This window comes from Acromyrmex echinatior, chromosome 13 (assembly GCF_024713525.1).
Source record: "Acromyrmex echinatior isolate Ae372 chromosome 13, ASM2471352v2, whole genome shotgun sequence".
Lineage (NCBI taxonomy): Eukaryota > Metazoa > Arthropoda > Insecta > Hymenoptera > Formicidae > Acromyrmex > Acromyrmex echinatior.
The window spans coordinates 5744363-5758865 of NC_141864.1; the positions used below are offsets into that span (position 1 = coordinate 5744363).

At 28.9% G+C, this 14503-nt stretch overlaps 1 protein-coding gene and 1 long non-coding RNA gene across 9 annotated transcripts in view; one reads left to right on the forward strand and one right to left on the reverse strand.

The window, feature by feature from the left end:
- The window catches only part of LOC147907548 (uncharacterized), a 217463-nt gene that overhangs the window by 78423 nt on the left and 124537 nt on the right, over window positions 1–14503 (forward strand). The window lies entirely within an intron of this gene.
- The window catches only part of LOC105150882 (uncharacterized), a 121083-nt gene that overhangs the window by 46790 nt on the left and 59790 nt on the right, over window positions 1–14503 (reverse strand). For 4 of the 6 annotated variants that reach the window (XM_011064250.2, XM_087412897.1, XM_011064249.2 and 1 more), the window contains one exon: window positions 6212–6281. The exons of the other annotated variants lie outside the window; for them this stretch is intronic. The gene's annotated coding sequence lies outside the window, so the exon portion shown is untranslated. The remainder of the gene's footprint in view (window positions 1–6211; window positions 6282–14503) is intronic. 6 annotated transcript variants of the gene reach the window in all.

Here is a 14503-nt window from a genome sequence, read left to right on the forward strand (position 1 = left end):
GTAAGATTGAAAATGATTATTATAAGTGATTACTTGATAAAATCAAGTTGCAACAACTTGCAACAATCTCATTTTTCTAAAGTAAGATTAATTTTTCGAAAAAGTAAAGATGTTTTGGTACATCAAATGATTCGATTTCATTTTCATAATGTTTGCAGTAAAACTGACTTTTATAAGTTATACTTATCGTTTAGCTTGCAAATAATGCGATACTCTGATGCCATTGAACCAATTGTCGTTGTAAAGTATTAGACTCGACATAAACAACAATTATGAACTATGACTTTAAGTTTTATGTATTGATTCCAAATTCTCCATGTTAAACTTTATAATTCTATCTCTAGATTCGTAATCATTTATTATATATAATCATTTTCAAGCCGATTCGTCAAGTTTTCGCATTTAAATCGACGATGTAAGAATATTCATAACTTTTGCGGAGTTCAAACATCATAATTGAGCCGCCATATTGAATTTTTCAAAAGACCAGGTTTTATTCGAAAGTATACAAATGTGCAAATATTTTGAGACCTTAAACATTTTTTTCCGTTGCGTCAAATTTTGGAAGGAGAGATGGCCTGCTTGACGCAAAATGTCCCATATATATGTGCGCGTGTATATGAAAATTGCAAGCTAATCAATGTTAGCGCTATGGAAATATTCTATTTCTGCAAACGACTACTTCAGATTGTACGATTGCACGACATAGCCGTACTTTGTGCAGACCATTACTTTCCACCTCTCTTTGCATGAATATTATTTATTCTCTTTTTGTGGAATTCCAATTAAAATATTTCGCTAAGTTAAGAGAGATGAAAGTACTTCGTACAAATATGCTATTCGAAAAAAAAACTAGATCATACTTTTACTTTTGAGGACAAAGATTGAGTTTTCACCGCGAAGTCCCATGCATATTCAAACATTATTACGAAATATCGTTCATTATCTGGTACTTATTTACTCTAGATTTCTTTTATAAGGCCAATGAAAGCGAATGTAATTTTTTTTGCAACCTTCTCGCTGCTGTACAAACGCTTTAATACAAAAGAATGAAGCAGGTGAAGCATCAGTATATGAATCAATGAGAAACATTTGCAAGATTATGAATTACTTCATAAACGGATGTACACACATATATGCATACATATATTTCGATTTTTTTTACACTTTTTGAAATTTTCTGTATTATATTCTGTAATATTAATACAGTTGCATTTATGTCGGTACTTGAAGATAGAATATTATGGTAATTTAAGTTGCCTTCTTGGGTCTATGTTAATCCACCTTTACAACGTCGAATCGTAGTAAGACCGTACACGCCACGTACTGTGTTCTAATTAGTCTTAAATTGACTGTCGTGGCATACTGTCGTGTACATATACTACAGTAATCTGGCATTAATGCATCTGCTTAATGGGTTTGGTCCAGAAATTCATTTTAAGCAAATATTATCTCAAAATATTTCGTTGTATTTCTTGTCAATATTCGTGAACGTAAATTGTCCGAACAAAAAAGAAAAAGCTGCACGAGCAAAAAAGGAAAAGCTGCACGATCAAATGAAGATAAATAAAATTAACATAATCTTTTTGCTTTTTCTTGCCTTGACATTTTAATGGCTGTATACTTCGTTTACTGACGAATATAATTTTTGGATATTAAAGTTTGCAGTCATATAATACGAGTCTAAAATTTTTCATATTCTATTTTTTATTAAATATTTTCATTTCTAAAATTATTTGTCTATTATTTATCTATTAATGTCACTGATATTTATAGTACCAAAATTTAAAACAAATATAAATTTAGTTCGAGAAAAAAACAAAAATATATTAAAAATAGATATAGAAAAGTATATAATTAAATAGACAGATCTATTTTTAATAGTTACCTATATATATTTTATATGCACATTTAATTTAATATAACAAAATACTTACGAGTAGTTGTGTATAAAACAGAGTTATATAAGCTTTAATTAAACGTCAGTAACAAATTATTGGTTATTAAATAATTGGATAAGATTTAATTATAGATTGCTGGTGCAGTGGCATGTATCCAATTCTTTATGTCGATCAATTCAATTTTTGACATATTTTTCACGCGAGATGATTGAACAGACAAACTGCGTATTAAACTTTCAATCCAATCCCTCTACATAAATAAGTGGACGAAAAATTTTTCCCCTATTGTTAACAAATGATATTGTGTGTGCCTCATAGCATCAATAAATAACATAGCAGATTGATGCTGCAAAGAGGTGCAGGACAATCGAAACTTTTGTTCGAAAAGCTTTGAAACTTTAGATCTCTCGGTATCGAACAATATGACTTTTCCGCTGAGGTAAAACCGATTCGATTCTCCGCGATACATTGTTCTACAGAGAGTTTTGCCATTTACAAGCGTACCCCGGAAGGAAAGTGCAATTTCCTGTAGCCTGAAATATGTAGGTGCGTTTTGTAACACCTATAGTATGATCTACGTCATACAGCGCATATAACATCATAAAAAACGTAAATATTTATATAAAAATTTACAATAAATACGCGATGTATAATTTACGATACGTAGTGTGTATTTTATGTGTAGTTTATGTGTTTCGTTTAACACGAATATCCATATACTTAAACAAACTCCATCAACTTGCATAATTACTTTTACTAGGTCGTTTCCAAGACAATAATAATAACGCTTTACAGAGTAAATTAACAATTTTATTTATAGCGATGTGCACATTCTCATTACTGTCACTGAACCATCGTTAAAACTATGTTAATTAATTCTTTCATTATTTGATAAAATTGCATCATCAATAACATTATCAATAAAAAATAAAACAAAGTTAAAATTATTATAAATCAATTTATTGATTATAATCGCAATAAAAAAATTTACATTATTTTTATTGCTTCTTGCAATTATTAAAAACTATTTCAATGTATTTTGAAATATCAATGGAAATATTTTCGACAAAATGTCGGAGAAAAATATTTAAAAAAAGGGAATATATAAATGGAATGTATGCAATATCTGCTGTTTACATATTTTTATTTTTTTTTAATTTTTATTTTTTATTGAAGATGCTTCTATTATCGAAATTTTTAGATGATTTCTACGATTCGAGACAATATTTGTCGCGTCAACTTATAATATCCGAAAGTATATATATTGATATTAATTAATGTTAAATTTATCGAAAGAAAGTGAAAAAAAGAAAAAGAGAAATATGTGTAAAGGCTTTTTCCTACTAAGCTGATCGTGTCGATTATTGTTAGTTAAGTATACTGATTTTTTTGTCAGGATTAAGAATGTTATTTTATAAAAATTAACGCGTTACTGCGAGCGCGTTACAATTACTTTTTATAAACTCATTACCATTGATAGTAATTTTAAAAAGTAATGTTATCGTTATTCTTATCTTACTTTTTTGTAATACAAAAATGAGACATTAAAATTACATTATTTAATAATCAATATTAACAATGTAATAATCAATATTTATTATTAATTACTTAACTTTTTTCGATATTTTTTTAATATAAAGTCCACAGCACCACCTTTTAATTTTGCATCTACTTTAATCCTGTAGAAAGATTTTTAATTCCGTTCAGTTAATTTAAAGATTTTTATACGAATGTAATGTCAGTAATTTGGTCAGCATTTCCTTAATAAATGTGAAACACGCATGTGGTGTCACAAAAGGCGTGTTTCGCGCGTAAGTTCCTTTCGATAATCCGATCTTCGCGTAGTTCATGAAACACACTGTTCATCCATTAATTTCATCGCGTGTACTCCATAGAGCTTCAACTCTGCGAAATATATTCCACGTCAGTTCGTGTATACACTTGGGAGGAACAGAGCAAAATCAGAGAGTTGCAACGCAGGTACTCCGACGGATTTACGTGGACAAACGCAATTGTAATAAAATCTCCACGACTGTACCCTGACAGTGCGACGAACTCGCTCTCGATTATTGTTTCTAGAATTTCATTCATTACACATGGCGGTACTGTCCACCGATTCGCGATATCAAAGTATACATGTTCGATGTTCCACTGCAATTCCTCCCACTTCGATTAACGTCAGTTAATTAACATGGCGTTTAACGTAAAATCACGTTACACGCTTTGAACGTTCGAGATCTATACGTGGTGTAGGTTGAATCGGGCACAAATTTAGAAACGAATGATTTATCGCGCTTTCTGCGAGTACAGCGCACAAATGCTTCGTAAAACTGAAATTCGTAAAAAAAAAAATAGGTGACATACGGATGAACGATTTTTGATAATTACAAACATTCCACGCAAAACAAAAGAACTGTAAGCCGGACATTGTCCGATTTCGTGTAGAATTTCCAATATCGGGTCGCGAAAGAGTTTTGTTCGAACTTTTTTTTTCATGTTCAACGTTGGAATAAAAAAGGTACTCGGCGCTTCATATGAAATTAAATTTTTTCCAAAGCAACGCGCAAATAACGAAGAATTTCAACAGTAGTTGCGTATTTACGTTCATAAATCTTTTACGTAAACAGCGAATGCAACACGGTTTAATATGCATGCAAAGCATTTTTATTATTCTTTTGAATTACTATTCTTGTCTTTATTACAATTCTAAAATATGTAATAAAATTTTACCTATGATTACTTGCGTTTCAACGAACATTATTTTCATTAGAAAAACTAGTTTAAGTTTGTTTATTATCTGTTCCAATTTATCATTACAAATAAATGTAATTCGAAAGTATTACGACATGATGCAAAAGAATGCAACAGTAAAGAAACATAGATCAAAGTAATTAGATTCTGTTAGTAATTTTTGACTTAAATAGATTTTGCAATTATAAAATTGCATACGCCACCTAACTATAAAATTGTGTTATCTCCGCTTTGTCGTATTTTAAAAATTTCACTTTATTGTTCTCCTCATTTTGTTTTTTATCAGCAATATTTTCAGAATAAACTAAATCACTTAAATTTTTTTTGTAAACAATCTACCAGTATATATAAAAAGCTTTTCATGTTGCTACATTTGTTTGTACTTTGTTTCTCCAATTTCTTCGACCGTGAAAGTGCATTTGTCTGCCAATGGAGAAATAGATGTACAATGTCTTTCTGGACTATTCCGTGAAGATTTCATTTTCTAGTTCGTCGGACCGATACCTTCGGTCGTTCTTATTGTGTTGCTTTATTTTGTTAGCCCTTCAAATCGCATTTTCGCAGAGATGAGTAACGGAGAGAAAAAAGGCGTAACGTATGTGCATAATAGAAAGCTTGCTCCTCTCTACTCTTCCTGTTTGAATTATTTTGAGACTACTAGACAAATATTAGTTGGAAATGTAATCTCAAGTACAATTATTTCCTTTATATTTGTTTATTTTAGCGAGATGTATATGCCTTTCAATATGCTGCTTTCATTTACGTTTCTGCTAATTATTTCGCAAGCGCATATACCATTACAAATAAAATTTATGAGTAGAAGCCGCACCCTTTGTCACGCATTATAACCGTAATTTCTTTGTTATGGTTAAAACATGTGGAAATATACGTTTATGTAATTTTTTTACATTAGATAATAACGATGCAAAATATAATAAAAACCATTTTTTTTATGTTGACATTTTTTTCATTAAAATTGTCAAAGTATAAATTACCTATCTATATATAAAATAATGAATAATATTTCATTTAAAAAATGAAAATGATGACACACTATGATTCTTCTCAAATATTATTTTTCTTCTGTCTTCCATTAACAACATTTAAATAATAATAAATTTAAAAAATTTATTCTTTTTTTTCGTAACAGGTCTGATAAAAATTATTCTGATAGATTCTCACAATAGAGCGTTAAAAATTAAGAAGGTTTATAATGCAATCAAAACAATTAATAAAAATACATATTTATATTATCATATAGAATTGAAAATAAAAAATTACAGAAGTCATATAAATCTGTTTGCGGTATTTGTATGTGGTTTGCGTAATCCATTTGGTAACCATATTTCATGTAGTTTATGTGTTACTGGACGTGTTATTGTATTTCATTGAACACTTGTCATAATATATTATGATCATCGTACAAACTAATTCCCATATATTATATTTTTAACCTTTCAGATGTATGTAAAACAAGAATTATATGCCGCAACAATGTGTTTATCTCATTCGAACTCGCGACAATATATTATTTTATACGTGGCGAAATATTTACTCACCGAATATTACGGGTGTTTCTCGTTTAATGGAATCCTGCCAGTTGAAGCTTACATTCTGTTTGGTACGTACCTGCAATGAAAAGGATTGCACAAATGGAACCAGTGAATGTACAATACAATAATGCGACGCACATTATTTTGAAGCTTCAATTTAAAAGCTCACCCAATAGAAAAGAATACAATGCGATTGCAAATGATACAATGTTGAAAGTTGGAAATATTTTAGAACTTTTAAGAACAGTGGAAACATTCGAAAATAATTATTTGGTAAAATATTTTCAAACAATTTCGTGTGCGTGAAAATAAAATATAATTTATGTACGCAAAATATTTAGCACGAAATGAATACATATATATATATATATATATATATATATATATATATATGTACGCGCGCGCGCGCGTGTGTGTGTTGTATATGATTTATAATTAAATTCAAAATGCTAAATCACAGATATAGAATAGAAAAAAAAATATCCAAAAACATTTTAGTCGCTTATAATTTAAACAGGCGCAATAATTGTTGACTGCAAGAACGTGTTCGCATACATAAATGCTGTTATTGATTCCAATGTAAATATTGAAGTGGAGAGATTTTGTGACAATGCACATCCAATTTCAATTAGATGGTTACTAACTCGCCGAGATTTGCTTTGGACAAACAGTTGATTGTTATTACCGCTTCTTGGTGCGTGGCGATCAAATACGAATATTCGCACTGCACCCTTTCTTCAATCCTACACAATTACAGTCTCGCGCATAGGGCGCTATGCACAATGTAAATTGTATATCAGTGTGTATACAGGGTGTCCCAGAATGACTGCTAAATATTTCGCATGCTGATAGAGCGGAAAAGTTATATGTAAATTTTTATTTTAAACACTAATTTTTAGGATATGAGGATTTAAATAGCCAATTATACAGACTATGTTTCGACAGCCTCCACGAGTATATTCGATAGTATTAATGGGAGCGCATTTCAGCAATACTTACAAATAACCATAGTTTGTAATTGACCACATTAAATCACTATAATCTAAAAAATTATCATTTAAAATAAAAATTTACACATAACTTTTTTATTTAATTTTTTTAGACCTTTCTTGTTATTAGTAGTATTTTGGGACACTAAATAGAACAAATATTGCATAAGAAAAGTTTTTACTTGAAAAATACAATGGATTTAAAATTAGCAGAATTTTTATCATTACACATTTTTATTACTTTTGTATACTATAAATTGTTCAGAATATACAAGGCATTTCTCTGAAAATAAATCTGAAGAAAATACGTGGCGTCATTAAAACTTTTTTTACGATACATAAAAAGTTAAATATGTCGTTAAAAAAATACGATCCAGCAATGTGTAATACTACGCTGTTTTGAAAATGAAAAATTCAAGTGAACATTCTATCTTAACTTCATCCCTTTACGAATAATCGTAACAACGATAAAAACAAATGCACGAATTTTAATGAATGCTCAGCTAACGATTGAATCATTTTATGTTAAAAACGATCTTGATTTTTCCAATACCTTCCGAAAGAGAAAAAAGGCATGCTTGGTTTAATTGCAAACCAAGGTGCTCGTCTTTGCGAAGCCGATGATTTTAATTCAAAGACAGCCCTGTAATATTTCATCTAAACGAAAGAAGCAGTGATTATATATATAAATTGAGATCGACGGACTTATATGCGTAAACGCTTTACTATTGTTCGAGATATCGATGCTTTATTACGAATTGTTCGTATGATGAAGATGTTTCTGCTCGATTTCAAATACAATCTTACGAAACAGAGTGTTTTCGTTCAGTGAAAACATTCTACAGATATTTATGCTTTTTTAGTTTTTCTTTGAAAACAGATTTTCTCATGTATGGAAATTTTTCCGGACTATATAAGTTATTTATTATTTATTATATGTATAATATACAATATTCTTTATATAAAGGCTTTTATCTTCTTTCAATAAAATAAAATTTATAATTATAGAAGTTATATGCACTTTCCAATTTATTATCACTAATAAAATAAATTGGAATTGTATATCGATTAATAAAAAATAAAAATTATAAATAGCGTTAATAAAATTCTGTTTCGCAAAGGCAAACGTTCTTGCATTATTCATATAGAATTACATTTTATTTCTGCGATTGTAGGTAACATTGTTGATTAAAACTATTTTTATCTCTCGTTTTGCATATTATCACGTTTACACTTTAACGCCGCTTGTATGAAGCGCGGAATTCCTTGTTATGTTTTTATATATGTTAAATGCTGTGATTCTAATTATTCATACATCAAGATGCAGTGTAGTGCGAAAAGTGCACTGAAATGTACTTCCGCGACCCATTTTTGCATCACAGTATAAAGAGAAGAATCTACGTGAGGATTGCAACGAACGTTCGATTGATTCTGCCTTTGAAGTTTCGTGAATAAGAAAATTCGATTCTGAGTTGCCATTTCTTTTCAACGCGCGGAACATTAATATTATTTTTCTTACAAATTTAAATAGACATTCCTCAAAGGCAGCTATACAATTTTTCGTGTTCCCGGAAATAAAAATATTTACGAAAAACTTTAGTTATTTTCGTTCACACTCTAATTGCCATAAGCATTGCGAATGCTATAAAAATCGAGGAATCCTACGTGATAAATCTTCTAGAACGGACGCATTAAATGCAGTCTCCGTTTTGTGCAAACAAGTTATACCGCACGTGAAATTATTACAAGGCATTATTTCTTGTAAACTATTGTAACCGCGCCGATAGGAGTAAAAGTTACTGCGCACACATTAAAAGAAATTGAGCTAACATAAAAACATATCTTCAGTACAGCTGTATTTTAATTGGTACGTTTTAAAGCTTGAATTAATGTTTACATGTTTTTTTTTTCTGTGAATTACTACTTTAAAGCTTTGAATTAATAATTCTAAAGATAATTTTTTTAGATATCTATTTATAAAAATTGTCTCAACAAATGAAAGAGATAGACTGATGCTTTGGTCATCACCAATTTAAACTCATTAGATTTTTCTCTATGTAGACATATAAAAAAATTATATTTAATAATAACAAAAATTATACTTAATAATATCTTATTGTTAGACCTTTAAATGATCTGTGGACTAAGATAACTATTATAACTAATGTGATTTGAGATATTATCGTAAATTGCGTGCAAAATATATTTATAAAACTTTTTGAGTCCTACTTATACATAATAATGGTGTACTGTAAAACAGTTTTGTTACATTAATTAAGATTCTGATAAATTTAATCTGAAAAATATAAATTAAACATTTACTGTAAAATCTGTCAAACATTCTGGTTGAAATAACCAGAATTCAATTGCAATAATCTGATTTATATGATTATAATTCATTTTATTTGTTCTACTTCTTATTGGGACAACCAGAGCATTTGTCTCTACCATTACTATGTATAAATAGGATTCTAAAGTTTTATGAATATATTTTGTACGCAATTTATGATAATAGAATTATGATAATACGATACGATAAGTATATTGAGAAAAAACAATTCCACATAGAAAGAACATTTTGTTTAATGTGATGCTGGCACTGACAGCCAATACGGAGAATGAGATCATAAATGCCGAAACATCTTTCATCGATGCTTTTGCATTGTTTTCCTTTCATGGAGCCGATGATAGATCTCCGAAAATTGATGTGTGTGTGTGTGTGTGTGTGTGTGTGTGTGTGTGTGTGTGTATTTTACGTCTGACCACTTATATTGTGCACGATTTTTAAGAGCTCTATGTAACACAATTATTTTTAGATCTATATATCTCATTAAATTTTAGATATTTCAACAAAATTGTTCTTTCCGTGTAAGAATAAATATACATAAAACTGAAATAAATTCTTTTATTCTCTAATTTTATAGAACGATTTTATCAAATAAAATAGAAGTTATGAAAGTTTAAAGCACAAGGATTTTATAATTATCCCGTATAATTATAGAAGAGAAATGATGATTTCAATTATGTAAATTTTCTTTACATCATGTTGTATGCAAATTATACAAAGTTATAACAAAGTGAATATTACCATAACAATTCTCTTTGCTGTTATTCCTAGTAACCTTACATTTTTAATTAGTTCAATTTAAAAAAAACACGAGAATATTATTAATATCAGTATCGATATGAAGGCACACACACACACACACACACACAAAAGATTACGAATATTAACAAATATCGATAACAATCTACAGATTCTCAATTAATCAGAGGATTGTGGAATATAGCAAATTCACTTTGACGAACATAACGTACAAAATAGATCCTAAAGGCCCTTGTTAGAACTGCTCGTTTTAGACGGTCAAAAGATGGGAGTAGACGGTGCTTGATAATACGGATTCAAAGGTGGTTCATGACAATCAGACTGCATATTTGGAAGAGTGGCAGATCCCGGTCGGGATTACAATGGAAGAGAATATCCGCTGCCGTAAAGACTTATACCGAAACGTATAGAACACCTGTAGCACTGTCTAACCTTTTGCCCCGCAGCCACATTTACATTTCGCTCTCCTTCTGGGTCAGCAGTACTCTCACGTATCGATAGAAAACCGTGTACGCTGAAACAGCATTTCGAATCTAAAGGAGTCAGCTTTACGGCGAATCTCAAAATTCAGTAATAGTAGGTATGTGTTTCGAGGACAGCCAATTGGATGAGACCATTAGTTCTGGCTACGGATGTTAAAAAGAGGCATGCTCGTTTGCGTGAATGAATCTGAACGGTAATATTGGATATCGTGTGCTGCGTTTGATCTGACTTTTTGCAATTTAGTGTTGAAAAAAGAGAAAATACCATACGCGCAGGTATAAACCGATCAATGCGAAAATTACTCGATCGTTTTTAATCGATTTCAAACATGCCCGTAAAGCGAATTCTCATTCATTAAAATTTATAAGAAAAACTTAACTTACTATGTAATACATTATACGGAAAAAAATAGATTGAGTGGTACAACAAAGAGTTTATTGCGCGAATTTAACATTTATAACTAAAAAGATTTGATGATTTAACAAATCGCTAATGTTATTCAGCTGTCAACTTTGACATTTTAACATATAGAAAACTGATTATCCGTATATTACGATTATAGATTTTCTGAATCAATGAAACTGTTTTTTTTTTAATTATCTTGTACTTGTAAATTGTGTTAACAGTAATATACAATGAGTTTTATAATAATTTGAAAATTAGGATAAACATAATATTTGTTTATAAAAATTTAAGATAATTCAATAATTTCCAAACTAGTTCCAACGCAAAATTTCTCAATACTTATCTTAAAGAGAAAGTCATTTTGCGGATTTCAATCTCTGCGAAAAAATAACAGAAATTTGCAGGATGTGATTGGTCTTAACTTTATGTAATTTCACGCTTTAAAAGACAGCTTGCGGAAATGCAAGATAAGTGGATTTAGCCACAGCAAGTCACGAGGAGAAAAATCTTTTCACGGATATCAAGAAAGATTGTAATGAATTTTGTTCAACGAAACGAGAAAATTTAAATAAAAAAGAAATTTATTTAAACGTATAATTTTTGCCGGCGCCGTTACGAATAAAAAATTTATTGCGTTCAAGCATAATAAGATTATATCTTACAGTAAAAGAATTTACAGAGAAAAATGACATTTATTCTTCGGAAATTCATAATGACAGGTGCAATATATATTCTCCAGCGATTTTGGATCCATCACAATTTATTTCATTCTAGTGATAGTAACATGTGCTTATCGGATAGGAGTATTCATGTAGGCGGACGGCAAGAAGATCACATAATATAATATAAATAAGACGAGTTATTGTATTGCGATTAAAATTCTACAATCGAAATCTCTTTTAATATTTCGATCAAAAATGACCTAAAAAAATTCACCTACAATAATTTAGTTTTGCATTTCTTTCGATTCGTATAATAATTAATATGTACATGTCTTTTCCAAAGCATAGAAATTATAAATTATAAATAGGAATAGAAATTCAAAATTATGTAGAAAAATAAAAATTATGTAAAAGAAATTTTACAATATATTGTATATGTACTGCAATATGCTTTCATATCTTATATATACACAAAAAATTTGATTAATTCTGAAAGTATTTTTTGACTTTTTTATTATTTAGCAGATTGTGGAAATCCTTGTTTTTTTTTGCTTTAATTTAAGAAAATATATTCTGCAATATATTTTATTGAATATCATTTGACAAAATATAATTACGAATTTAGAATGTTACACACTTCATTAATTTTTCACATTAATTTTTTACATTAATTTGCATTAATTTCTATAAAAGATTATTTCATTATATAGGAGAGATAGTATCTATTGAAAGAGAAAAAAATTTGCTTAATCGTGTGAAACATAATTACATTTTATATAAAATCTAGTGTGATATATAATATATTAGAAATCAAAGAATATAAAATGTTTATGAGAGGCAATACAAACTAGTCATGTATGATAATATTTTTATTCGATATAACGATGATATCATAAATTAACATTCCAATCCTCGTTTAGGGTTTTCTTCAGTATACTGATAGAATTAACGATTTACAATAATTAATAATGCATCAAATCAAATTATATAGATTCTTTTCTTTTATAAGTATTTTACATTTATTAAATTAATTTTTGCTAAGAACCTAAATTTATTTAATCTATATATTATAAACAAAATTTAAATTTTATCTTTTTATTAGATCTATTTTAAATTCTATTTTATATTTCATTTAATTGGTACCTTTGCGTGCATGAACTGACGTATTCAAAAACTTAATTGTATGAGAACAAAGGTTTGCTATCTTACACGATAATTTCTGAGCAACATGGTTCGTGCAAGCAGTACACGAATGTAGTGGTAGGTCTTCCGGGTCTTTCTCCGCCAACCGGGAAAATCACGCGGACAACGTAAAGTAATGCGATTTCGGCGAACAGGAGATCCGATGCAGTGGAAGTAGCTTTTCGCGATTCCGGATTCTCGTGGGAGTCCAAGAATTTATAAGAGGCTGCGAGTCAGATAAATCGTATTGGAACAAGAAAGTAGAAATGTATTGCCTAGTTTTCAACAAATACATTGTACGGTGCGCGGAAGAAATCGATTACATTCTAAATGTAACTATATCTATAGATAGAAATTACAAATCCAGAAAATTATTGATTTTATCTTTCCTTTAATATTAAACTCACTTCTACTTTAATTTTGATATTTTTTTGTACTATTTCAAATATATCTTTTTAAAATATTCCAATAATTTATATATGTCTATTAAAGAATATTTATTTAGAATCGAAAAGAATATAAACGTAACAGTACATAGTTCAGCATAATGCTCCGAATGAAATTATTTAAATTAAATATACGAGCATAAAAAAGTAAAAAGATATCGAATAATTCTAAAGTATTAATTGCACATAAAAGTATGCTTATTATATTTATTTTATTATTATTAATTACTGATATTATTTATCATAAATTAAATATGAATTTTTAAATATAAAAAAAAATTATTAATTAACTGTTACTAATTTAGAAATTTTAGTAAAAAGGTATATGACAAAATAAATACAAATATTTACTCGAGCAATTTTATCATACTCGATCGTATATTGATGACAAAGTAAAGAAAAATATTGACAGTTACTTTGAAAATCTTAATTAGAATTTTAAACGTACCCATTAAAAGTATAGCCTTGGCTGAAAATTGAAATTTAATCATCTGGCTCAAAATTACATTTTCGAAAGTAGTTGTAGTTGTAACTACAACTACTTCTCTCTCTCTCTCTCTCTCTCTCCCCTTCTCCCTCTCCCTCTCCCTCTCTCCCTTCTCCGCGCGTTCTCGAAGATATGCTCGTTACAGTAATAGCACGTCTAAACGATTAACATTACGACTTGGAACATAGAAATTGTTGTACCTACTTCAGTGTCGACAAGAATTGAAATCTCAATATAAAACCAAATTATAATAATACTGTTTTTACAATTGATGTAAAAATCTAAAGTAAATAAAAATGATCCTTGAAAATAATTTTATTAATTTTTAAGTGAATAAGTAGTATTCCAGTATTCCACACTTAGCTTGAAAACTTCATTTTAAAAGAGGAAAATAAAAAGTATTACTCAGAAGTTTTAAAGTTTATTATTTTTTACATTTCTTTATTTTATAAGTAATATAAATTTAACTCTATATTATTAAAAGATATAGCTATACAAATTTTATCTGAAGCATTCTAAGCATTAAATCTATTTATAT